Genomic DNA, 27172 nt, shown 5'->3' on the forward strand with positions numbered 1-27172 from the left:
GTGGGTCATGAGTTCAGACCCAGCCTGGCCAGGTGCTCCGGGCTTGAAGTCTCTCAGATGGTTGCCGTCAGACGTCACCTGGACTATGGTCACCTGGAGACTCACCTGGGACTGGATGATCTGATTCCCAGGTGGCTTGCTCACCTGGCTGGCAAGGATCTTGGTGGGAAGTTTCAGGTCCTCTCTGTGTGGGCCTCTTCACAGAGCTGGGTGAGTGTCCCCTAGCATGGCAGATGGCTTCCCCTAGAGCCAAGGGCACAAGTACAAGGCAGAAATCATAGTGCCTTCTATGACCTAGCATCAGAAGTCATACACCAGCACTGAAGGGAGGGAACCACATAAGGGCGTGAGTACCAAGAGGCCAGGATCACTGGACCATCTTGGATCCCTAAAACCAGAAACCCCTTCTCTTAAAATATGACCGAAATTTATCACGAAATATTTTCAGTACATAAAAAGAATAAAAACAATTAAATGGATACTTATGGACCTACCACCCTGTTCAAGAAAGAATGTTCCTAACATTTATCAATTCAGTTGACACCCCCCTGTGCACTCATCCTGAGTTCCTATCCGCCTCCCCTGTCCCACTACCCTTAAAAAGCTAATATTCTGAATTTCATGTTTATCCTTCCATACATTCTTTTATGCTTCCACGACAACTTTATGTGTCCTTGAACACTCTGTGGAGTTGTTTGGCATATTTTCAAACTCTAGGTATGGCATCACCCTGTGTGATTCTTTTGCAACTTGCTCTTTTGTTTCCAGGGTTGTGTGATACATTAGCCTGTGTGGCTCTAGTTCATCTGTTCTAGTCACTGTATGGCATTGCGTCATGCTAATGCATCAGTTTGTTTATCCATTCTCCAGTTATGGACATTCGGGTTGCTTACATAGAGATATTTTTGGCTATTACACAATGTTTTTATTTGTTTGTTTTTTAAAAAGATTTCATTTATTTATTTGACAGAAATCATAAGTAGACAGAAAGGCAGGCAGAGACAGGGGTGGGAAGCAGGCTCCCTGCTGATCAGAGTGCCCCATGCAGGGCTCAATCCCAGGACCTAAGACCATGACCTGAGACGAAGGCAGAGGCTTAACCACTAGCCACCCAGGCGGCCGTCTTATACAATGTTGTTGTGAGAGTTCTTGACAGCTCTCCTTGTTCCCAGGTACAAGAGTTTTTCCAGGGTATAAATCTAAAGGTAGGAGGGGTTAGCCCATATAGTATGTGCATTTCAACTTTATTCGCTAGTGTCAAATTCTCTAAAACAGTTGCATTAATTTATACTACTACTAACAATGAAGGAGTTTCCTTGGATCTTCTTTCTATTCAAATTAAAAATCTCATGCCAAGCTGAGGGGTATGAAATCATGTCCATTTATGGTTCTTAATGTGCCTTTCCTTGAAGACCCATGGAGTTTATGATTATTATTTTTAAATAGTTTGGGTTTCTTCTTCTGAGCACTGCTTGTTTACATCTTTTGCCAGTTTTTCTATTCAGCTGCTACTCATATTGACTTGGAAGAGTTCCTCGTAGATTCTGGATACCAACTTTTGTCAATCGTACATGTTCCTAACATTTTCTTTCCTGTCCAATGTTTGTCTTTTTTACCTGTCTGTTGTCTTTGTTGAGCAGAATTTTTAAGTTAATTTAATTAAATGTATCCATCTTCTCCTTTCCATTGAAAATGACAGAGACTGCCAGCTGTCCATACATCTGCGTCAACTCTCTTTTCTAGCACCAGAATTGTGGCTGGTGGTGTGTGGAGCGCTTCTAGAAGGGATATGGGCAGCGTCTGCCTCACTTGCTTCTGAGATGTCTTTGTTTCTAGATGTCCACCCTTTCCCACAGAAGCAGGCCAGTATGGTGACAACCGGAGAGCCAGGAAAGGCTCCCCCTGACGTCGGTGGACCTGGTGTCAGGCTGGTTCTTAGTTCAGCAGCCTCGCCTAGCAAGGTCATGCAGATATCCTCTATGTGTGCATCCAAAAGTTTTCAAGTTTTTCCTTTCACGTTTAGATCTTTCATCTGCTTGCATCTGTTACGATGATCACAGATGATAGAGTCTTTTTTTCAAATGGATAAATGACTGTTCTGATACCCAACATTTTTCTTTTCTTTTCTTTTTTTTAAATTCCCTATGTGAATGAATCCCAGAGAAATGAAGGGACTAGATCAAGTTCACACAGTTAATCAGTGAATTGTAGGTTGTGTGAAGAGCTGGCATTGACAATATCCTTCCCTAAAGCCCTGTCAAGTAGGAAGTAGCATTATTATTCTATTCGCCCCTGTGAAAAAGTCAATGCTACACCGCCAAGGTAAGCACATCATCTCCATGCCCTCGCTCCTCCTGCTCTGGCCTTTTCCATGGTCATCAATGCTTTAAGAGAGAAAAGCAGCTCAAGCAAATCCAACAAGTATTTATTAAGCACCTCCCACACATAAATCCTTTGCTAACATGCACGCCAGGGCGAGTAAGACACAGCAGCACAGCCCCTGGTCTGAGGAGCTTACAAGCTGGTGAGGGGACAAGGTCGAGCCACAGGTGTTAGTGTGTGCGTCCACTTAGGCTATCAGGAGAGATCCTTCTAGTATTTGAGATTCCATCAGGCAGCCTGGGGGCAGGGGCTTTCTAGGAGCCAGGAGCAGTCTGAACAGAAGCACACAGAGGGAAAGCACAGCCGTGATTGGGACCCAGCCAGACAGACCCTGAGTTTGACTGGCACCAGGTCAGGTGTGAGGTTGTGGCCAACCCTCCACCATTCCAGGCTGGATCCCCCACCAGACAGTTTCTGGAAGGAGTAGTAATGGTGGCCAGAGAGGTGTGGGGCTGCAGATTACAGGGACCATGGGGGGAGCACTCCAGGGGGAGTCTTGCCTTAACTGTCTTTGAAAATGTTCATGTCAAGTCTATATCCCTATATTCTGGCAGGGGTTTCTGAACTTTGTAGAACCTCCTATCAAAGGCAATTAAGGAGGTTGTCAAAAAATTGTAAGAGCTTAGGATTTCTTTTCCAGAAGCACCTTCCCCTCCTGTGAAAAGGGCAGAGTGTGTACCTGTAGATAGAACCTGAGAGACATGGCTAAGGTCTCTAGCTTGATAACAACTACTTTCAGCAGAATTTCTCGGCCCTCTGAATTTCTCTACCAACTCACGCTTTTATACTTCTAAGTGTGACCAGTCTTCTCCAGAAAACTCAAGGCATGGAAATACTGCCTTATTCATTGTTATGTTCCCAAAGCCTGGCCCCAGGCCTGGCATAAGGCAGGTGCTCCACACACATGTGGTGGAAGGGAATGGAAGAATAAGTTCCCCAAAGCTGTACACAGCGGCTGTTGCGGCACAGCTGTGCCCAGGACAGCCAAGACCAGGTGCCCAGATAGCTGCCTTATGCTGAGTTGGAGGGCGACCAGCAAGAGTCCCTGAAACGCTATATGAATTAAGATACGGTCTCCCCGGTTGTCACCGAGACCCACCTTCTACAAAATAGAGGTTTATTTTCTCGTGCATGTGAAAGTCCAAGTCAGTCTGTGCTCAGTTCTCCAGAACTGTCAGACACCCAGGAGCCTTCTGCTCCGTTGTCCCACTGCTCCTGGATGGAGGCCTTATCCACTGGTTCCCCCCCTTAGATCCACATTCTAGGCAGAAGGAGAGGGGAGAGGCAGAAGGGAGGGGCATCCTCCTCCAATTAAGGGCACAACTAGAAAATTGCACATATCCCTTCTGTTCACATCCCATGAGCCAGAATTGCATCACGTGGCCCTACCTAGCTGCAAAGGGAGCTGGAAAACATGCAGTCCGTTCTGACAGCCAGCACCAACTTATTATCCTCTTATCCCCTAGAGATGCTAGATATTGGCAAACAGCTTGCTGTCCCTGCCACGAGATGTAGCACAGATGTGAGACACAATGGCAGACACATGAATCTGGGGATCCACAAACAAAAACACGACGTTTGAACAAACGTATCAATACTGATACTAAAACCCACAGCCTGCAATTTTGCGGAGACAGCATGAAAATTAGCCTTATCTTCAAATGCAAAGAACAATGGCATGTTCTTATGAGTTTGGTCATTATGAATCTTCCATGCACTTTTTTTTTTTTAGATTTTATTTATTTATTTATTTATTTATTTTTTATGGGAGAGAGAACATGAGAGAGAGCATGAGCAGGGGGAAGGGCAGAGGGAGAGGGGGAAGCAGACTCCCCACTGAGCAGGGAGCCCAATGTGGGACTCCATCCCAGGACCTTGAGATCATGACCTGATCTGAAGGCAAACGCTTAACCGACTGAGCCACCCAGGCGCCCCTCTTCCATGTACTTTGGAGAGAGGAAGTGGCCAATCAAACATGCTTCAGCATCGTAGCTCTAAGAGCAATAATGAGGTGAAGGGGAGAAATAGTGCACCATGCTTGGGTAAGTGTGTGCTGGGACATACCCCTTTTTAACTAATCAGCCCTCTCTTAACCACATGTTTGTTTTGAGGGGTTGGTATTGGTGTTGTCCACCAAAGCTGTCCTCCCCTTCTTCCTGTGTCCACGACTAGACTGTATTTTCCACCCATGTTGGATGTAGTTGTGGCAGCGTGATCAGGTTCTTTCCGTGGAAATCTGAGCATCATGTGTTATTCTAAGGCCTAGACCTGAGGACTGCATGTGCCTCTCCAACATCTCTTCTCCCTTTGCACCATTGGCAACACTGATGTGAGACAATCTTGCTTTAACCAGATAGATGACAATGATGCTATAGGGCGTCTGGCCGACAATAACCTGGAAGGAATGTGGTCCATGACCGACCTCATAGACAATAGTGGTCCACCAGCCTGCTATGCTCATCTGGGACTATTACATAAGAGGGAAAGAAATTTCTTAGCTCTCTACTCCATGCTATTGTTAGGTCTTTTGGATATAGCAACCAAGCCTTTTAGTTTAACTAATACACATTTCATGCATGATCTCCCCAAACCCAATTGTGGGACCATGGATAGGAAGTCATCTGTCAGGGCTGTATGCTCTAATTCCTCCATCAGTGGAGGAATGAGGTGGTTTACCTGCCAGGCGCCCCTGTCCAGCTTTTTCAATTGCACTCTTGAAAAAAAAAAAAAAAAAGGATCTCCCCTCAAAAGAATTCACAGTAGCAGTAAAAATAAAGTACCTTGGAATAAGCATCTCAAAGGAAGCATACAGAATTTATATGTGGCAAGTGGTAAATACTTTGGGGTGCATAAGAGAGACTAAATTTAGAGATATACCACATTATGAAAGATTTAGTTGTGAAGACATACTTTCTCTGCCTATTAATTTGTAAATGCTAAGTCATTGTAATAAAAATTACTATGAGATTGTTTATGGATTATAATAACAATGATTTAAAGTTGTAAGAAGAATAAATGGAAGAGGATAACCAAGAAAATACAGAAAAATAAGAATTTGGGAGAGGGTTTTCCCTACCAGACATCAGAATGATTAGAATGCTGGGCACCTGGGTGGCTCAGTTTGTTAAGCATCTGCCTTCAGTTCAGGTCGTGCTCCCAGGGTCCTGGGATCCAGCCCCATGTCTGGCTCTCTGCTCAGCCAGGGGTCTGCTTCTCCTTCTCCCTCTGCTCCTCTCCCTGTTCATGCTCTCTCTCTCTCTCAAGTAAATAAATAAAATCTTTAAAAAACGCTAAAAAATTTTTTAGAATGTTACAATATGTAAATCAACATTGTTTCAAGATTAGACTTGCAAATTAATGGATATATGATAGAAAATCCTAATAATTGTGTACACATGGACACACATTTATATGAATTTTGTGCATTTTAAGTGTATGCTTTATATTAGTAGAAAAAGTTTACACTCCTCAATGGTCATAGGATGATAATTGGTTGGCTAAGTAGAAAAAATTTATATGTTTATGCCCATAAACAATGAAGACTGATTTTTTGAAAAATATTTTTAAAATAAAGAAAATATATGTAAATCTTTATCTGACCTTGGGGTGCCAGGGTGACTCAGTTAAGTGTCTGACTTTTGATTTCAGCCCAGGTCTTGACCTCAGGGTTGTGAGTTCAAGCCCTGCTTTGGGCTCCGCATTGGGCTCCACACTGGGCATGGAACTTACTTAAAAAAAAGTATCTGATCTTGCAGTAAGAAAGCAAAAGATGAAATCATAAGAGAAATAGTGATATATTTGACTACCTAAGAATTAAAAAATTTGAGTAAAAAAACAACCATAAGCAAATCTTAAAGATAATTGACAACTGAGAAAAAAAACCCAGAAAATAAGTAAAGAGCCTTTGTATATAAAGAGCTCTTCACATCAGTAAGAAAAAACTCCATGAAATAATGGACAAGAGACCTGATCAGACAGATTGCAATAGCCAATTAATGTATGCAAAACTCCAGCTTTACTAGTGACTAAGTAAATGATAATTCAAATAATAACGTAGTATAGGGCTTCATTTATCAAATTGCCAAAAGTTTTTAAAAATTGTTACATCGGGTGGAGAAATGGAAATCCTTACACATACAGAGTTATAATTCATCAGACCTTTTCTGGGCAAAAGTGGCAATGTGTATCAAAAATCTTTTACATATTTATATTCTTTGACCAGACAATTACCTGTCTAGGAATTTCCTATATGGACAAAACCAGAGATTGCCTAAAGATTTATGTGTTAAGCATCATGCTATTGATAACAGGGAAAAATAATTTTAAAAGCCACAAAAGATATTTTTTAAATACCTTATGGACGGCCTATGCGGTGGAATTTTATCCTGTCATTACAAAGTTATGTTTTTGAAGAAAATGTAATGAAGTAGGAAAATGCTCATAATCTAACAATATGTCAAACAAAACAGGATATACATTGGCTTATGTGCCTTCCATAATCTGACCCCCCACCTGCCCCCACCCTTCACTCTGCTCCTTACTCCCTCCACTCCAGCTACTTGGGACTCCTGAATCTTCTTCTGACAGTTGTAGCCCCAGGACTTTGTACTTGCTCTTTTTCCTCTGCCTAAAACACTGCCCTGAGATACTTTACAGCTGCTTCTTCATTTTCTTGAGTCTGTGGTAGAATCACTTTGTTGACCAGATCAGCCCTAGCTTTTGTATAAAAATAGTGGCTACTCACTTCTACCCCCACCCACTGCCACCCCATGCTTCCTGTTCCCCCCATGCTTCCTGTCCCCCACCCCGACCTTATGTTTCTCTATTGCATTCATTGCTATCTATCACAAGGCACATTTTCATGTTTATTTATTTATTGTTTCCCCATGAGCAGTGCCAGCTCCATTGAGGACAGGTGACTTGTCTGATTTGCTCATTGCCTCCTCCACAGAGAAAAGTAGGTCATCAATAAATATTTGCAAGATGAGTAACTCTAGTAACGATATTATATGACTTTGGTACAGAAACCTTAAGTTTTAGGTAGCTGCAGCTCTAAAGGACGAGGACAAGGCACACCGAATATTAACTGTGATTATTCTTTTGTGGGTGGTTATTCTTGCTGGTGATTTTGATGATCTCTTTATAACTTTCTGTTTTTGCCACTGTTGGCCATAAACATATGTGGTAATAATGCGTTGTTATTATTTTAAAATTCCATGATTTGTAAAAATCACTCAATATCCGAGCTGGCCGAATGTTCCAAAGTGTAGAACAATTCTCTCCTTTTGTAAGGCCTTCTCACTTTTTCCATTTTACAAATCATGCGCCTCTTCCACAGGCTATATTTTATCAGCCACTGCCTCCTGCTATTTCCTTCCTCTGCCTTCCCCACTGCAAAGAGCACCTCGATGATGTGGAATTTCTTTGGGAGCACTTTTTAGTTTACAGAAGCAACGGATTACTCTTTACAGCCAGTGTCCTTGGCCTCATGCCAAGCCTTTCTCCCACTTCTCCTCTTCCTCTTCCTCCTTTTCCCCGCCCAGCCTCTTCTTTAAGTTCCTTCCTGGGCCCAGCACTGGCAGGTGCCTGGAGGCCTGAGGGAGTGGCCTGTGGGACCTTTGGGTCTCCAAGGGAAAGAAAAGCTTACTTGAGGGTAATGAGCTGAGAACCAGAGAAGCCTGATTTGGTGAGGCTGGCTTGTTTATCCCCTTAAAAGACGTCCCTGAACGGCCTATCTCTGGAGTTGCACCTGCGTGAGGACGGGCAGCTCCTATTGTGAGGAAGCCGTGTCCCCGCAGCCATATTGATCCACAGGGGCTGGAGCTGGAAGCTTCTTTCCTTGGAAGGACGGTGACCCTTAGTCCCAAACCTCGGGGTTCCCTTTATTTGAACGCTCATGTGTTTCTCTAGTCTGGAGTACCTAGCTACGCATGGTGAATGAAAGGTTATCCTTCAGAAACAGGCAATTTTTTCACTTCTCACAGCACCTCATTTATTTAAAAATAATTATCCAAGTACAGAGAGTGGCCACTCCTTGAAAACCAGAAGCATACCCACAATGACCAGTGGATGCCCAGGCCTGTGCTTGAAGGGAGGCAAACACCAGAACTCGACAGGGTGATGCTCCTCCCCAGGGCACCGATGAGGACAGAATGAGGAGGGTGGCAAGCATTTTGAAGGTGAGGTGGATTGTGGACTCAGTGGGGAGGCTGCTGGTGCCTGAGGCTGTCAGGGACAGCACTGGCTTTGTTTGAGGAAAGGTGACTGTATGCAGGCTGGTGGGAGGGTGTGCTCCTCCCCAGGACTCCAGGCTGTCTGCCCAGAGGGAGGGCTTCCTCTTCCCGGCCTCTTAAATATGGGTTCCAAGAGTGGTAGTTGCACCTTCTTAGACCACGTCTCGGTGTGCTTGGCAGTCCCTGGTATTTCTGAACCACAGCTGCCCTGGAAAAAAACGGAAAATGACATCTACTGTCCTAGGTCTGTCCCCGCCGCCATATAAAAATCCTTGAACTGCATATGAGTGAAATCATAGGTATTTGTCTTTCTCTGACTTATTCCACTCATATGTGGAATTTAAGAAACAAAACTGATGAATATAGGGGAAGGGAAGGAAAAATAAAATATGAAAACAGAGAGGGAGGCAAATTGTAAGACACTCTTAACTCTAGGACACAAACAGGGTTGATGGAGGAGAGGGGATCTAGGGGATAGGGTAGCTGGGTGATGGGCATTAAAGAGGCACTTGATGGAGTGAGCACTGGGTGTTGTATGCAACTGGTGAATCACTAAATTCTACCTCTGAAACGGATAATGCAGTATATGTTAATTAACTTGAATTTAAATAAAAAATTTTAAAAAATTTCTCAAACCCCTACATCAGACCTGTCATCTGCACTTTCTGAACATGGGGCATGTTTCTGTGTACCGTTCACCATATACGAGTCATCTGTTCATATGTCCTTTTCCTCTTCTAGACACTCTCCACTCATATTTTAGGTACAGTGTTTGGCATATGGGAGGCGCTCTGTAAGTGTTTCATGAACCTATTTTTGGAGTCCTGTTTTGAAAGTTCATTGTAAAACCTTCCAAACCATGGTGATTCCTCGGAAAACGCTTCATTTAGGGCAAGACTCATGGGGATACTTCTGGGGATTGACTGCTTCTGAGTCTTCAAATGGTGAAGAGGAAAAGGATCTTCAAGGTATCAAGGGGTCTCTGGGGCACTCAGTGTCTCAGGTGGCCTTAGTTACTATTATTTGATACAATGATTGTCACAATGGAAATCTCTTTCATGTGTCTAACACATCATAGTTTAAAATCTTTTGAATTTTCTTATCACCTATTATTATGTTCTGATCTCAGAGACGTGATCTGGGGGGGCTGTATTTAAAAATCTTATAGGGGTTCCTGGGTGGTTCAGTTGGTTAAGCATCTGACTTAATTTTGGCTCAGGTCATGATCTCAGGGTAGTGAGATCTGGCTCCCGCTTGAGATTGTCTCTCTCCCTCTCCCTGTGCCCCTCCCCCAGCTCCTCTGCGTTCTCTTTCTCTCTCTCTCTCTCTCTAAAGTAAATATTTTTTTTTCTTTTCTTTTTTCTTTTTTTTTTAAAGATTTTATTTATTTATTTGACAGACAGAGATCACAAGTAGGCAGAGAGGCAGGCAGAGAGAGAGGAGGAAGCAGGCTCCCCGCTGAGCAGAGAGGATCTCAGGTCCCAGGACCCTGAGATCATGACCCGAGCCAAAGGCAGAGGCTTTAACCCACTGAGCCACCCAGGCACCCCTAAAGTAAATATTTTTAAAAAGTCTTACTCTTTGCAATTTATCTGAAAGCCTAGTTTTAGAATTAGGTACGATTTTTCATTCGTTCAAGACACACTTATTGCATATCTGTTATGCGCCGGGCACTGTATAAGACGCTCATGATATACAGATGAAAAGTCACAATTACTGCTCAGGTTAGAGGCATTGATACAAAGTGATAAGGACAGTAATGAAAGGGTCATTAAAGGCTCTGGGAGCTTTGGGCAAGAATGCTTGACTCTGCCTGGAGAGAAGTGGGGAGAGGTGTCAGACCAAGAGGATGTGGTATTAAGGATGGCAATGCAGACAGTGGTGGTGACGACAGATAGCATCAGCAATATACGGTTCTTACCATGTGCCAGGCATGCTTCTGGGTGCCTCACCCATATTAACTCACTTAATCCTCACAACCACCCTGTGAAGTAGGGGCTCTTGTTGTTTCCACTTTACAGATGAGAAGATTGAGGCATATGGAGATTAGAGAAATTGTTTAAGATTATATCAGTAAGGGGTGGACATTATCTACTATTCCTTGGGTTTCTGGACCAAAACCAGCAACAGTAATACTGGTAAAAAACAGGGTCTTTGGCTATCGCCAAACCCCACTTTCCATGGTTTCTTAGCTGAGGTGCAACCCACTTATTTCTTGAGCCAGTCCTTGAACTTATCCAGTACACCAAGGGCCTTCCTATACAGATGATAAGTCTGGTGTGTAGCCCTGGCCCCATGCACTCAAACAGCCCCGCAGGGAAAAAGAGAAATGGTTAAGATACGGGATTTCAAACGAGACCACTGTGGGCTGGACCTCTTGTCCTGTCAATTCTTAGCTATTGACCTGTGAGCTGTAGGTTCCTCACCTAAGAAATGGGGATCATAGCTGTATCTGTGCCTCTATGGCCTCACATGTCAGCTACTTCTTGTCAACCCCCCCACCATAGATGAGGCCCCCGAACCTCACAGATGCTGAAAATGAGCCAACCTGGAAGCCTGTGGAGTTCCCCAGCATGACTGGAGCCATTGTTGTGTTGAGGGGGAGGGCCCTCTGGCTGGGGAAGCAGGGAGAGAGGCTCAGTGCCCTCAGCCGACATCTGCCTCAGAGATTTCCTCTGCCTTGCTGCCTGGAGGTGCAAGCTCTTCCTTCAGAGGCTGAAGGGAATGTGGCTGAAAGAAACCACTTCATGGAAACAACAGTTGTGCCGGACCAGAGGCCTGGCAAGAGGGCTGGAAGTGGGCTTTGCCCAGCCATGTGTCCCTGGGGTACAGCTCAGAGAAACCTTGGGGCCAACAGCACACACTCTGTTTACTCAGGGGTTTCCTCGCTGAGCCCGCTGAGGAAACAGCTTTGTAAGGAAAGGGAAAACAGATGGGTTAGTCAAGGGACCCTACGGGCCTGATGGAGCCCAAGGGGCTGCCTCCAAGTCGCCTTCTACTTCCGTGCCAAGAGGGGGAAGAGTGCAGTGCCGGTCCCGCCCGCGGGGGGGCAGAGTGCAGTGCTGTTCCCGTGGGCAGGGGGCCGGCTGTGAGACTGCAGGCCCTTCAGAGGGGTTGGCCTTCTGGACACCACCTCCTGGGTGCACCAGATGCTTTTTAGGGAGGGCCATGAACTCTTTGAAGCCTTTTGGCCCCTTAAGTCATTTTGAGAGGAAGAAATTTGCCTGTTTGTGACAGAACTGTCTCTTCACTTCTTGGTTCCACTCACCCTCTGCCTTGGTGGGAGGGGCTTTTTAAAGCATGCTCATGCTTCACAGGTACGCTGTGCAGGGTTACGATCTTAGCAAGAGCCAGGTTTGTTTGTCTGATGAGGGTTGTGCTTGGAGAAGCGAATTCATGCAGCTCTTTGACAATGAAGGGCAGGCTCCAGGGGCCTCGCGGCTCTGGGCCTTGGTGGTGCTGGCCGTGAGGGTGGAAGGCAGAGGGCAGGTGGGAGGGAGGGAGGGAGGAAGGGAAACCGAGGAAGCAGGAACTTAGGCACATGTAGAGTTTGACTCTGTGGGGTCTGCAAGGCCACTCGGTTGGAAGGAAATAGATGACTTTGTCATCTTCCAGACTCCCAGCTACCTGTGATCAGCTATGAGAAACTTTGGCTTCTTTCTGGAATTGGACTGTTTTAGGGGAGAGTACAACAGACCTTAATGCAGTGGTCCCCGTATTTGCTGTGTGCTGGCTCCGTGCTTCCTGGGAGGAGAGATGGAAGAACTTGTCGGTGCTGAAGCGTTGGTGTACTTCCTGGGGGCATGGGGGTGGGGAGGGGGGAGAAGTCCTGCCTCAACAGCAGGAGCTAAGGAGCAGTGAAGGCCTCCTGTGGGTGATGGTCAAGGGAGGAGCCACGGAGGAGGCAGGTCTCCTGGTCCTGAGGAACGACAGGACAGAAACAGGGAATGGGAGTTGGGGTTGGGCAAAGCACAAAGCATTCCAGAGCTGGCTTTCCAACCTGGCTGTAGCATAGCCTTTGAGGGTAAACTTTCCCTGCCTTCAGATTCTCCTTCCTGCCGGGGATTACTGGCCTCTGACCAGTTAGTGTGCAGGACTGGATCCAGGCTGCAACGGCATTGAAGAGCCTGACCAATCTGGGTTTGATGGCTCAGGGAATTCTCTGGACTCTGGCCTCCGTGGTGTCCTGGTGAGGAAACCCCAGTTGTACATATGTGCTGGGAAATGAGGGAAACTTATTCCTCTGCCGGAAATATGTGCCTTATGCCTGTGCTGAGGAAGGCACTGGCAGAAGCTCAGGAGGTTTTGGCTGATTGGAGAACTAAGCATGGTGCCCACTGGGAGTGCAGGCAGCATCTCCGCCCAGACCCACTGCTGGGGGGTTACAGCTGAGCAGAGAGGGTGGGCAGCACACAGAGCTTGAAGGCTGGGCTGGGCTCGAGCATGTGCTCTTGCTCCGGGAGGTTCTGCTGGTGCCCAGATGGCTTCAGAGCACTAAGTATACCGCTCAGGTTCTGATGTCCAAGTCTAAAGACCTCCTAGTCCTTCCTCCAGGGACTTCTGCCAGATAGATACAGCATCACATGATCTGGACTGTTCTCCCCAAGACCAACACCCACCCTGCCCCACCTTGTTTCTCTGCCCTCTGTCCCATGGGCATATTACACCTCCTGGAAATGTATTGCTCCTCCCCACTCCATTCTGCAACTATTTCAAAAATGTTCTCCCTTTTGTTTTCTCCTTCAAGAATTTCATAGGACAGAAGAATCTCAGCATGGTTGGTACAAGTAAGGAGAAAAGCAGGATGGGCTGGGTAGTTACAATGTCAGGGGATTTGGAAGAGGAAATTCTTCTTTTCTCTTGTCAGTGCACGCAGTAGGTAAATAGCTTTAGCCACTCCAAAAATCGGAGTGTTGCAGAGGATTGAATGTGCCTCGGTAGCAAAGTACATCATATATGGTATCTTATATTCATAAGCAGATTTTATACATAATCAAGAATACCATTTTGAGACCAGGGCAAGTTGTCAGGTTGATTTTACACGACTACAACCAGCATTTGCTAGCATGCCCACAGTGTACAAGGCATCCTGAAGTCAGAGCTGAGAGTTCTCTGGTCTATAGCATCCAAGGGGAAGGATCCAGAGAGGGAAGATTTAAACATTTTATTTATCTATTTTTTAAAAAGATTTTATTTATTTATTTGACAGAGAGAGAGAAGGAGCGAGAGTGTGAGGAGGGGGAGCAGCAGGCAGAGGGAGAGGGAGAAGCAGGCTCCGGCTGAGCAAGGAGCCAGACGTGGGACTTTATGCCAGGACCCCAAGATCATGACCTGAGCTGAAGGCGGATGCTTAACTGACTTGAGCCACCCAGGTGCCCCAAGAAATCTTTCCTAGATTTTTTAGAGTTGGACAGCAGACCTTAGAATTCAGGACTTTATACTGGATTAGTAAGACCATGATTGCATATATATATATATATATATATATATATATATATATATATATATTTTACACTGTAGACGATGTAGAGTTTATAAGACGTGTTTTTAGAATGTCATTTAACATGTGCTCTGATAACACACTATTTCATTGCTAGGTTTGTTTTTAGGATTTAAGTGCGCTTAGCTCCAATTCTCTGTGGAGGGTCTCTGTTAAGGCTTTTGATACTTAGCATGTTTATTTTTTATTTCCAACCAGAAAATTCTTAATAACAGACTCTTTTATTCTTCTTGTCCAAATGAAGCCCTATTGATGGAAAACTTTCAGCAAAACAGCTCCATTTGCTATTGCCACATTGGAATGTGCACATGATCCGACCTCTACTTTTTTCAAATAGTTCAGGTCCCTACCATCTCTCCCTTTTATTATTGTAATTACATGACTACTTTTCTTACCTCCACTCTTATTCCCCCTCTTGTCCATCAACCCTACCATCGTCAAACTGCATTTTGAAAGTACAGGTCTAAGAAAGTTGACAACACTTGGACAAGGGTGTGTGCAAGGGAGGTATCTCAGAGACCCTGGGTGTGAATGGGTGCAGCCCCTTTGAAGGGCAGCATGGTCAAGTCTATAGAGTTCCAGGAAACAGGCACCCTTTGACTTGAAATTCCACGTCCAGGAACTTGTCCTATAGACATCCTTGTACATGCAAAGATGTCTAAGTGAAGATGGCAGTTATGGCATTGGTTATTATGACAAGATATTGGACACAAACTAATTCATTGGTAGGAGCTATTGAAATGAATGATGGTATTTGGATGATGGCATCTGTAAGAGCCATTTGCTGGTTGCTATCCTAGAATCCATTCCTTTTTGCTCCCTCCTAATTAATTGTTGGTTGGTATTGACCCCACTCCCACCTCCAGGGGGTGAACCAGTTGGTGGGAGCTAATCAGTCCATCCTATTTCCCTGGCCTCAGAACTGTTTTGTGTAAAATGAAATCTTGTCCAATCAGAATGACTTTGAGGCCAGAAGAGCTAAAGCCATGAGAGATAAGCCTGGAGCTTCTAGGAGACCGGAGTGGTGGATGCTAGGAAGGTGCTAACCCCAGGATTTGTGGCTGGAGGAAGGAGCCCACTGATGGCAAGCTAGGTGACTTGTTTCCACTGGTTTGAGGTAAGTTGTCTTACATTACTGGCAGGATCCTCGGTGCTGAAGAATGCTGAACAGCCTTGAAAGAAAATGAAGTTGATCTACTTTTGTCCATGAGGAATTATCTCTGTGATTCTTTGTAGAGTGAAGGTGTTAAACAATGAATAGAGAAGATATTCCCTTCTATATAAACAAAAGGCTGTGAGAATGAGTGCCCGTGTGTGTGTGTGTGTGTGTGTGTGTGTGTGTGTGTGTGATGTGTATAAGTGGTCTCAGCTATCCATGCAGTGCCTTTGAACAAATTAGGAAAATGTCCTTGGCTCTGGTGAGTCCGATGAAGCCATGTCCATGGAGCAACTTGGCAAGCAAGTACGCAACAGGCTCATCCCCTGGGCTGGGTGGTTTTGCACAGTACAACAACCCGTACAACAATATGCTGTGGACTTTTATATATATGCTTGTATATACCTCTGGAAGAATATATGTGAAACTAGAAATAGAGGTTGCTTCTGGGAAGAGAAGACTCAGAGTTTGATGCTAGTGGGGGCAGAGAGGAGTCTTGTCCTTCCCTATTGCCCTTGACGGGGTGCCTGAATTTTGCTACCATGTATACAAATAACTTTTTAAAACTTTCCTTTAAATAAACAAGTAAGAAAGCAAACGAAAATACAGGTTTGATCTTAGTTACTCCCTTGCTTAAGAAGACCTTTAATGAATCCTCATGGAGAAATGCCAGATCCTCTCAATCATCATGCAAAGCTTACAGCTGGCCTTGACCTGCTGCCCTCCCTCCCTCGTCTCTGGCTGCTGCCTGCCCTCTCGCTGTGCTTCAGCAAGGCAGGTATGCCCAAGATTTCTCTAACAGCACGCTCCTGGGCTTCTGTGCCTTTGCACAGGCTGTTCTGTTCTTCCCCAGGCTCCGCCCAAAGGACACTTGTGATCTTCTGGGGCCTGCTTCCTTGGAAGCCCCTGCAGACCTTGGAGCTTTCCGCTCTCTTGCTACCAATCGCCGTTCACTGTAATTAGTTGCTATCCGTGAGTGAGCTCTTTGAGACCACTGACGGGACCTCGGATAGTCAGTGCTAGTGACAGGATGGGAAGAGGCGCCTCGTAGCTGTTCTGTGAACAAAGGGAGGTTGGTTTCAATTCCAGCTGTCTCTTCACTCAACTGTTCTATCCCTTTCAGGTTTCTCTTCTCTTGCGGCTGCAAATTCTCATCTATGTTTGGTCTCCTTGCCCCGTAGCGATTAGCCAGGTTGTAGCAGAAGGAAGGTTTCCAGCCCAGAGCAGACTGTATTTCCTCACTCTGAGTGGCTCCGCGTGGAAGCAGAGGACAGGAGAAGAGCGTTTGTTAAGATAGTCTGTCCCATCCATCAATCTGCCGGCTTGGTAAGCCCGGTGACCTGGAGATTTGTCCAAGGGCTATTACGATAGAGCCTCCATTCCTGGGAAATAATTACCATGCCCAGGACAAATCTGTCATCTGCCCACCAACTCAGTGAGGCAGTGTCCTTCCAGGAAAGGGATGGGATGAGGCAACAGTGCGCCCCTCACTGGCACACAAGGAAGAGTGTTCATTTCTCTGGTGGGCGTGACCCACTTAGAGCTCAGCTCCCACTCACGCTCTCAGCTGGGAGCCATCATGGAGCACGTGAATGGCACAACCACACTCGTGGCCCAGAAGGCATAACGTTGGGGGCATTTAGAAAGGTGAGAGGAGAGAAAAGTAAATTGGTAAGTGATGGTCTTGCCATTATTTAGGGTTGTTTTTCTCAAAGTGCAGAACTCCTTATCAGAATCACCTCAAGTACTTGACAAGAATGCATATTTCTGGGACCTGCCTCGGAATAACTGAATTAAGCTCTCCAAAGGGTGAGACCCAGCAATCAGGATTTTTAACCAGCACCCCCAGACATTTCTAATGCCACCAAAGCCCACAAATTGCTGGCTTAGCCGCTGTTCTGTCAGAAGTCCCTGGGATCTGTGTGCCTGGGAACCTAGAACTCTCTGACTGGACAGAGGAACAACAGACCAGGCCTCCTCGGAGCTCAGCAGCATCCTCTCATGGGTCCTTAAGGACTCCCTGAAGGCTGCTTCTCTGGAGTGAGGGGCTGATGTCATTGTTTTTTCTGGCACCACTGCTTGGCTGTTTCTAAAAAGCACTTTTAAAAGTATCAGCTTTTAGGATAAGAACTCTAGGAATCTTGAAACAAAGAGTGGGTAGGACTCATAATGCCATGCTTGTCCTTCCTCCTCAGCCTCAGACTCATTTCCTGCCTCCTGGTCCTGTGGTAGAGAATGTTTCACCCTGCATCCCTTTAAAGGAAGTCTTCTGGAGACACTTTGTTTCCATCTCCCATGAAGGTTAAATGATATTATCCTAAATTCCAAGGGGCTGATCAGTTTGCTTTGTTGAGCTGGTATTTCTGTCATTTTGAGTAATGCTTGAAATATGAATGTGATCTCCCATATCAGACCACCCCTCTTTTATTTAGAGAGTTTCACTGGAGGGCAATTTTAGCTGAACTCACAAGTACAGATAGATACCCACTGCTCAGGGCCACAGCTCAGCCTCCCTCCCTTGGGGGATGAAGTCATTCAGACACATTGTTCACTACTATAGAAGGAATGTTTATGTCCCCTCAAAATTCATATGTTAAGTCCCAACTTGTCACATGATGATCCATTGGAATTGGGGCCTTTGGGAAGTGATTAGGTCATGAGGGTAGAGCCCTCATGAATGGAGATGAGTACCCTTATGAAAGAGATCCCACAGAGCTCCCTTGCCCCATGCCCCTCACCCCCTGTGAGGACTCATCAGGAAGATGGACATCTGGGAACCAGGAGCCAAGCTGTCAGCAGACACTGAGTGTGCCGGCTTCTTGACCTTGGACTTCGCAGCTTTCAGAACTGTGAGAAATCGAATTTTTTTTGTTTAAGCCACCCAATCTATAGTGTTTTTGTTACAGGAGCCCAAACTAAGACGTTCACATTGTTGTCCTTCTGTCAAGCACAGTGTCAAGATATGCTAGTGTGAGAGGTTGAGCATGTGCCCTGCCTTCAAGGTGTTTGATCTAGAATTCCACTGTCTAATATGGTAGCCACCAGCCACATGTGGCTATTGAGCACTTGAAATGTCCCAGTGGAGATATGCTGGAAATGTAAAATACACACCAGATTTGAAAGACCTCATAGGGAAAAAAAAAAAGCATGTGAGATATCTCATTAACAATTGTTTTATATTTATTACATGTTGAAATAGTATTTTGGATATATTGAAATTCATTATTAAAATTAATTTTACCTATTTCTTTTTACTTTTTTTCCTAAAGATTTTATTTACCTATTTCTTTTTACTTTTTTTTCCTAAAGATTTCATTTATTTATTTGAGAGAGAGAGAGAGAGCACAAGGGGCTGCAGGCAGAGGGAGAAGGAGAAGCAGTCTTCCCGTCGGAGCAGAGAGCCCGATTTGGGGCTCAGTCCCAGAACCCTAGGATCATGACCCGAGTTGAAGGCAGAGTTTAACCAACTGAGCCACCTATGTGCCCCTCTTTTTACTTTTTAAAATGATTCCACTAGAAAATTAAAAATCACAGATAAAGCTCACGTTATGTTATTATTGGATGGCACTGCTCTGGAGGGTGGGAAAGACAGGTAACTGACGATCATAAGGCCATGTGATTACTGTTGGGGGTAGTAGGACAGGGCGAGCTAGGAGCAGTTTGAAAGAGCCCTAACTCAGCCTTGGGAGCTAGGAAAAGGCTCCTGGGAGTTGCTGATAGCCAACTGAGACCCAAAAGCTGAGTAGGAGGAAGGTGCAGAGTGAGGTGGTAAGCGGTGTTGGAGGTGACAAGGAATGGTGGAGTTGGGGAGCTGTAAGCCCTTGGAGGAGGCTGGCTACAGCTGGATGGTAGGGGTGGGGGAGAAATCTACTGAGGAAGGAGGGAGGAGTCAGGCGATGGGGAGGGGGCACTTTGCTTCTTTCTGCCTGGGAGAGCTCTGACCTTTTCCTGGAAGTGGAATTGGAGGTGTTAGAAATGAACGGATATTTGGTTTCCTTTCCACCTGGGGTGGGCAGTTGGTGGTGGGGGAGGGGGAGGAAATGCTCAGCAGCACTGGGGGTAGGAGAAAAGTGTTTAAGTATTTTACCGTTTTGCCATGTGTGGAACTGAGGAACAAGAGCAATTCTTATCAGTGAGAGCGTATATATGTATATGAAAGTGCTTTGTCCGTTTAATGCTCCTGTGGAATATTGCTTTATTAAGCTTAGTTGGCCCTTGATCTTTGTATATCAATGTTGAAATTATAAATTCTATGTTTGGGAAAATTGCAACATTTGCTTCAGATTTTAGCCCATTTTATTTTTAGAGGAGGTGATTTTCAGTAACAGCAATCCTAATAATGATCATAATAATAGCACATAGAAGCACATAGAAGAACCATCAGAGTTTCTCTGTTCTTACACAGCATGTCTTTACTCAGATGCCTATTATCATCAAAATTCCAACAGAGTAGTAAACTGAATGCTTGGCGTGGGATGTTCAGGAAGTTTTGCTTCTGTGTGTGGTTTGGCTTTGCTCTTAAAGCACAGTAAAGCTGTTAGCGTCTGGGAGCACACTTATCTGGAGGCGGTTAGTTTGCACATTGCCTTCTTTGCTTTGGGTTTTCTCTAGGGATTGGGGAAAGGCAGAATTTGTCCACAGCGAATGGCTTTCCACAGATAAATGTCCTTTGGCCCCTGGAAGGCTCAGAACTGGATTACTTCCTCCTAAGAAAGGAGACTCTACAGAAAAGGGGATGATTTGGGGGGCTTGTTCCTTCACCTTTTTATTCATTGAGCACCTATGCCAGGGACTGTACTGGTCCCTGAGGAGAGATGAATGAAAAAGGAGCCCTTTCTTGGATTGAGCTCACAGCCAGGTCAGAGGGATGGACATAAATTCAAAGAAGTCAGCTGCTCTGTGGTTTAATGTCACAGTGAAGGTTAGGACACGGCGCTGACGGCTGTGAAGGGAGGAAGGCACTCAGGTTCCGTCTGGGTGAGGACAGACAGGGCAGGAGAGCCTTCACCTGTGAGAGTACATGGCTTATCTGGGGAGTTGTGGGCTGAAGGACGAAGGACATGAAAGAGAAAGTGTCTGACAGGACTGGCTGGTACAGGAAGAACCAGGAAGAACCTGGTATATGGGCGCGGACTTCTTCCAGGACCTTACTCACCAAGTAGGGCTTGTCTCCGTGAGTCTCAGTGTGCAGCCTGTTCTGGCAGGTGGTGTAGGCCCTGGCTCTTGCCTGGTGCCTGTGTCTCTAGTGCCTCCGGAGAGGCCAGACACTCTCCTGGGTGATGCTAGGCCCACAGGACCACGACTGAGTGGCAGAAACTTTGGTGAAATGGGAAGTTTCCGTTGGCTGCCCGCCACTGTTCCCACTGTGCGCTGACGCTCCACCCAGAGGCAGGATGCCCTGCCCTGCGGAGCAGTGGGAAGTGATAAATACATTTGTTTTTGAATTAGAAGCTTTCCTGGCACTGGGGGGAAATGCATCTGTGGCTGGCCTGGCCTCGAGTCCCCTGGCTCGCTCTCCAGAGCCCTGGGTAATGATTACACAGGCTTTCGGGAGCCCAAACCTCCAAGGACGCTGGTACTGAGATGAAGGGCCTTGGGACGGCTTAAAAACATCAAAGATATCCTAATCACGCTGTGCTTGGTAATCAAAGCCTAGCCCCGCCTCGCCCCTCATTTCCCTTATTATGGCAATGCCTCTGCTTATCTTAACCCTGTGAGTGGCAGGAGGTCAGAATGCCCGAAGGTACTTACCCAGGCAGGGAAGCAGCATTATTTCAATCTTCCTTGCTTGGCCACATTGAGCAATCCAGTGCATTTTCTTAAAAGCACCAGAGGCTTCTGTGATCTCTAAAGCTGTGGGGCACTCCTGAGAGCAGAATTGCCTTTGGCAGGAGCCTGCTGGCGGGGAGAGTTGAGCTTGCTCAAACAGGGGCAAGGGGCTCTTCTGGCTACTCGCTGGGCAGCTGTCCCTTGCATTGGAAACTTGTCCTTGTGCAACACACCTGTAGACAGATACTTGCGGGGCACCCGTTGTTACCACCCGCTTATTGTGGAACCAAGAAACTACATGGGTTTGTTCTCTTTTCCCCCCATTTTTTAGTAATCTCTACACCCAATGTGGGGCTCGAACTCACAACCCTGAGATCAAGAGATGACTGCTCCACAGACTGAGCCAGCCAGGTGTCCTCGCCATAGTTTTCACTTGAGCTGTGATATGTGCTATTAACTAGGCAGTGTTTTGGAGAGCCAATTATCTTTGGTTATTATGCTTTGGCTAACTTTTTAGGATGGAGAAATTAAAATGCTAAAAATCATTTTGCTTTTCATTGTCCCAAGCTGGTGAGATAGGTCGTCCTTTGATAAAGAACAAAACCTAGAAGCGGACCCTTTGTTTCTAAATCACGGTTGTTCTGTTTAACTTAAAAAGGGATGTGGACCCGGATTTGCTGAACCAACAAACAGTATAGCATTGCAGTTAAGAACATTCAGTCTGAAGACAGCCACTAAGCTAGAGCTTCCCAGAGCTTCCCAGATCTAACCCTGGGCAAATTACTCTCTTTCCTTAAGTTTCCTTTTCTATAAAAGAGGGACACAAATATTCACCGTCTCATAAGGCCACTGAAGATTAGGAGGAAATGGGGATAAAAGTCCTGGATCAATGTTTGGTAACATTGTTATAGGCTACTCTATGCTGGGAATAGGTGAGCAGAATATGACTCCTTTTTATAGGAGTTCCAAGTCCAGTGGGAGAAGCAGAAACTGACACTATACTAAGCGAGGATATACAGGCATGTACAATGTGCTAGTGGACTAAGGAGTGTTCATGGGGTCCTTATGGAAGACTTCATGGAAGAGGCAACCCTGAACTGACAAAGCAGACAAAGATGGGGAAGAATCCTCTGGATAGTGCCAGCAGCTGTACAAAGAGAGGCAGGAAAGAGCATGGTCCAATCAGAGAACCACAGGAATTATCGAAAGGTTAAAAATTTTAGGGGCGCCTGGGTGGCTCAGTTGTTAAGCAGCCGCCTTTGGCTCAGGTCCTGATCTCCGGGTCCTGGGATGGAGCCCTGCATCAGGCTCTCTGCTCAGCGGGAAGCCTGCTTCTCCTCTGCCCCTCCCCCTGCTTGTGTTCCCTCTCTTGCTGTGTCTCTCTGTCAAGTAATAAATAAAGTCTTTAAAAAAAGTTCAAACATTTTAAAGAATAAAATTGTGACATTCAAAGAGTTACAAATCAAGTGTCTGTCAAAGGCTTTATTTAACTCATTAATTAATAAGGAAACCAGGAAAGATGTCACAAATGGTTCAAAAGAAAATTCAAAGAACATCTATATGTAAGTGACCAGAAAAGAATTTACAAATAGACACACTAAAGCTGGTCAATATCCACAGGGCAAAAGTCTGCATCTCTAGGGACACAGTTTGCCCTCCTATGACCAAGAATCAGTTACCTTGCGTCCAGTAAGTAAAAATAGAGAAATAAAATTGTAGCCCACATTTATGGAAATAAAACATAGTCTACAAATTATAGAAACGAAAGGGCTCAAAAACTCAAAAAAAAAGGAAGGATGAAGGTAATTCAGTAGGATATGCAGAACAGGACACCCAGTGGTGTTTTTTTGGCCCATTTCAGAAATGTTCACAATTTTCCCTGTCAGTGGGTTAGTTTTATTGGGGAATTAGAGGGGAGGGTGGGAAGTAGGTGAGAGGGGGATGGGGACTGAAATGCAGACCAGGACCAAGTGTAGAGGTCCGACCTCGGTGCTGGGAAGTCAGAAATATACTCTGCAGCCCGCACTGCTGAGGGATGGCTGAGTGAGACAGGCTGGTGTATGAGGCCCGGGGAGTAAGTGAGGAGGTCTTGGACCAGGCCGGGAGAATGGAGATGAGGCATGGGAGTGAGCTGGGTATGAAATGAAGGGAAAGCTGAGGGGACTGGTTTCAGGAGGACAAAAGGATATGCCTGAAGAGACTTTGAGGGAAGATCCCTTCTGTTTATATACCTGAGGGCACTATTTTCTCAGAACGCCCTCATGGAGTCATTTGGAGACAGGGACCTTCGACTCGACCTGACCTCTCAGTTAAAGAGAAGAATATTTCAGATAGTTTTCTTAGGAGAAAACACAGACCTTGATTTTTCTGTCCAGATTTTCTAAATACTCTGATTCCCAAGATAAAGTGTAGAAAAATCCTGTATAACAACTTCTTTCCCTAATCCATTAGGATCCCTTGATTCTGTCATGGAGATGGGAGCTCATTTTGCTGGTGTCCTTACACTATTGCCCTATCCCCATCCATTATTCTCACCTGGCTCCCTTGACCTTTGCCTGGAGTGTAGGAGGGAGAGAGGCCAGGACTTTGTTTCCTCCCTGCTTTTGGTGGTTTCTGGCCCTGCAGAGCCCCCCATGACAACAGCCACTCTTGGGCTTCAGCTCCCAGCCAGGCTGTCCAATGGTCCTTCTCCCCACTTCTCGGGCCCTCCCCAGGCCCAAGAATGTGGTGTAAGTTGAGTCGTGCCCCTCCGAAATTCCTGTGAAGTCCTAACCACTAGGACCTCAGAACATAACTTTGTTTGGAATAGTAAGGTATAATTGCAGATATAATTAGTTAAGATGGGGTCATATCGGAATAGGGTGAGTGCCTCATCCATTAGGGCTGGTGTCCTTATCCAAAAGGGGAAATCTGGGCACAGACACACAGGGAGAATGCCACGTGAAGACTGGACTTATGCTGCCACAAGCCAAGGGACTGCCAGCATCTAGGAGAAGGGCATCAAACAGATTTTTCAACAGAGCCTTCAAAAGGAGCATGGCCTTGTTAACACCTTGATTTCAGTCTCTTGGACTCCAGAACGGTGAGACAATAAATTGCTGTTGGTCAAGGCACTCAGTCTGAGGTAACTTGTGGCAGCTTTGGCAAATGAATACAGGGTGGTAACGGCCCTCTGCTGTTGCTGGTTCCTTAACCCTACCCACACCTCCAAATACCAGTCCCTTCATTAAAAAGTCTCTTCAGAACTTCTAGTTGAGAGTGGTGTATCTCTGGCCATGACCTTCATGACAGATTGACTGTTGTGCACCAGGTATAGGACTCCCCCCTCCCCCTTTGCCTTCCCTGCTGGGATATGGTATGTTCCTGATCTTTTTGTGCTCCTCTGAGTTGTTTCACACACGGGACTCATTATTGTGGAGAATAGTTCGCATTTGCTGGGCTCCACCTCCGTGAATGGCAGCCTGGGAGAGGAGAAGGTGGTGGCAGGAGACACATGCGCCCCTCCCTTGTTGTTTCACAGGCAGACTCTTGAATGGTGGTGCCTACCATCTGAATGACTGGCTCGGCATTCTAGGCCCTCATGCTTGGATTTCCATATCGGGATCACGTCCATGTCGGGGTCTTCACCTTAAACTCCAGGAAAAGCAATATTAGACTTAAATAGACACACTTGTTTGTGTCAAGCCTCAATGTCACCAAAGGGTTTGTTGTGTGCTGTGGAGTGGTACGTCCTGTCTGCTCCCGCAAGCTGGAAATACAAATATCTCTTTATCCCAGCAACACTCTGCTCTCTTCTTATGAGCCTCTGAACAAAGCTTAGCCTGTATTCTTTGGCTGGGTTTCCAGATTTCTCCCCTCACCAGCAAATGAAAAGATCTCTTCTTAGCCCAAGAAGGCTTATTTATTTTCTCCAGTTAAGGCAAGACACATCAGCTGTCATTATTGGGGGTGATAAAGTGACACTTGAGCAAGGTCATGCAGTTGGCAGATGGCCATACAGTTAATTTTCTCAGATTTGAAATACCAACATCTGTGTTTTTAACTGTGGAGTGGCCCTTATGTGTTTAAAAGCTGGTTCGATTTATCTCAGTTCTGGCACTTTCTCTCCACAGAGCGTTGTGCCAAACAGGTGGATCTGTGGCGGTTGGAGAATCCTCATAGCACTGCACTCATAAAGTTTACAATAGTGAATTTCTTTCATAATGTTTTCCAGTAGTTTTCAAAGTGGTTCTAGTCATAAAAACTCTCTGGCCTGTGAGAGTGGTTGATCCTACCCCAGTGTACCAACCTTCTTTTTCTTGGCCATGGTATTCCTGATTTATAGAGAATAAACTCTTTTATTTTAACATTTTTACTCTTTTTTTCGTGGTGGGTGATCTGACTTTTCCATTGGGCTAGCATTATAAAACTGCTTTTTATTTTTAAAATTATTTTATTTATTTATTTATTTATTTTTAAAGATTTTATTTATTTATTTGACAGAGACCATAAGTAGAGAGAGAGAGAGGCAGGTAGAGAGAGAGAGGGAAGCAGGCTCCCCGCTGAGCAGAGAGCCCAATGCAGGGCTCGATCCCAGGACCCTGAGATCATGACCTGAGCCGAAGGCAGAGGCTTAACCCACTGAGCCACTCAGGCGCCCCTATTTTTATTTTTTTATTTTTTAAAAGATTTTATTAATTACGCAATCCCAGGACCCTGAGATCATGACCTGAGCTGAAGACAGAGGCTTACCCCACTGAGCCACCCAGGTTCCCCTATAAATGCTTTTTAAGAAGAACAGGTGATGCACAGATTTGACAAATCTTTTTGATGGTAGAATGGCCAAAAAGTATAGGAGATCCTGGTCTTTGAGAACGCAAATGCTTCCTCACTCAGCAAATAGATTCGGTTGCCCAGAAAGATTTTTAGTGCAATCCAAATAAAAGTAGGCTAGAAAGAATAGTCAGAGGCTTTTTCCCTATGCGCAGCCTTAATGGAACAGGTGGGTCAGTTCTCATGGTTGTGGCTGAGCCACTCCAGCTGAACTCAGCATCTTACAGGTACATTTAGAGACCCATGCACCTTCTGCTCAGGGCACCGTCTGGGTTCCCTTCTCACACCCAGGAGTATGCCTGGGAAGGACTTGCTTGGATTGTGGGCAATGCCTCCTTGGGAAGCTGAGGCTATGGCCGTCTCCTGGTAACACCTGCAATGAACCTAGCCTGACCCAGGTGTGCTGGGGTCAAGCCAGCCCTAGGCTGCACAAGGCTGTTGTAGGGACCGTCCAGTGTTCACATGCTGTGTTGGTTCCCTATGGCTACTCTACCAAACTGTTACAAGCATGATGGTTTAAAAATAGCAGATATTTATTCTCTTACAGGTCTGGAAGGCCCAGGACCTTCAGATGACCCAAATCCAGCTGTTGGCAGGGTTAGTCTCTTCTGGGAGTTCTAAGGGAAGAACTAGTCCAGCACCCTCTCAGAGCTTCTGGTGTTTGCTCACCATCCTGGTGTTCCTTGGCTTGTGTGTGCTTCACTCCAGTCTCTGCTTCTGACCTCACATGGCCTTCTCTATCTGTCTGTCCAAATATCCCTTTTCTTAAATGGACAGCAGTCATTAGATTAGGACTCACCCTAATCCCAACTGAATGTATCTTAACAGGATTCTATCTGCAAAGATCCTGTTTCTCAATAAGGTCACATTTATGGGCACCAAGGGTTAGAACTTAAGCTTTTTTTTTTTTTTTTTTTTTTTTTTTGGCAGACCCAGGTCTATCCAGCCAGCGTGCATGGTTAACTAGGAGCCACAGCATTTTAGAATTGAGAAGTGATGCTCAAGCATTCCAGATAAGACCGAGATAAAATCCTGGCTTTCCACTCTGACTGCTGACTGTGCTCTGTCCCTGCTTCCCTGTCAACCAGAGTGAGACAGTCTTGGTGGGGCCTGCCCTGGGAGGCTGTGAGGGGATTAGGTGAGAATATCTGGGTGAAACCCAGTGGCCGGCACAGAGCAAAGCCCCGATCAGCGTTACGTAACTTTATATGACTTCCCCATACATCCAGTCAGCCTCTCATAATAAGGAAGTGTCATGAGGGATCCCTGACCATAAAAAATGACACTTTCCTGCTGGTCTGGGAAATGTAAGTAAGCTTT

General features: G+C 45.6%; 1 long non-coding RNA gene across 1 annotated transcript; it reads left to right on the plus strand.

Moving 5' to 3' along the window:
• LOC125096008 (uncharacterized) lies at nt 1-26933 on the plus strand. Its single transcript, XR_007126027.1, has 4 exons — nt 1-210; nt 15072-15232; nt 26400-26449; nt 26783-26933. It is a non-coding gene; the product is annotated as an uncharacterized LOC125096008 (long non-coding RNA).
• The last annotated feature ends 239 nt before the right edge of the window (nt 26934-27172 follow it).

The sequence above is a fragment of the Lutra lutra genome, chromosome 3 (genome assembly GCF_902655055.1).
Source record: "Lutra lutra chromosome 3, mLutLut1.2, whole genome shotgun sequence".
NCBI classification, from domain to species: Eukaryota; Metazoa; Chordata; class Mammalia; order Carnivora; family Mustelidae; genus Lutra; species Lutra lutra.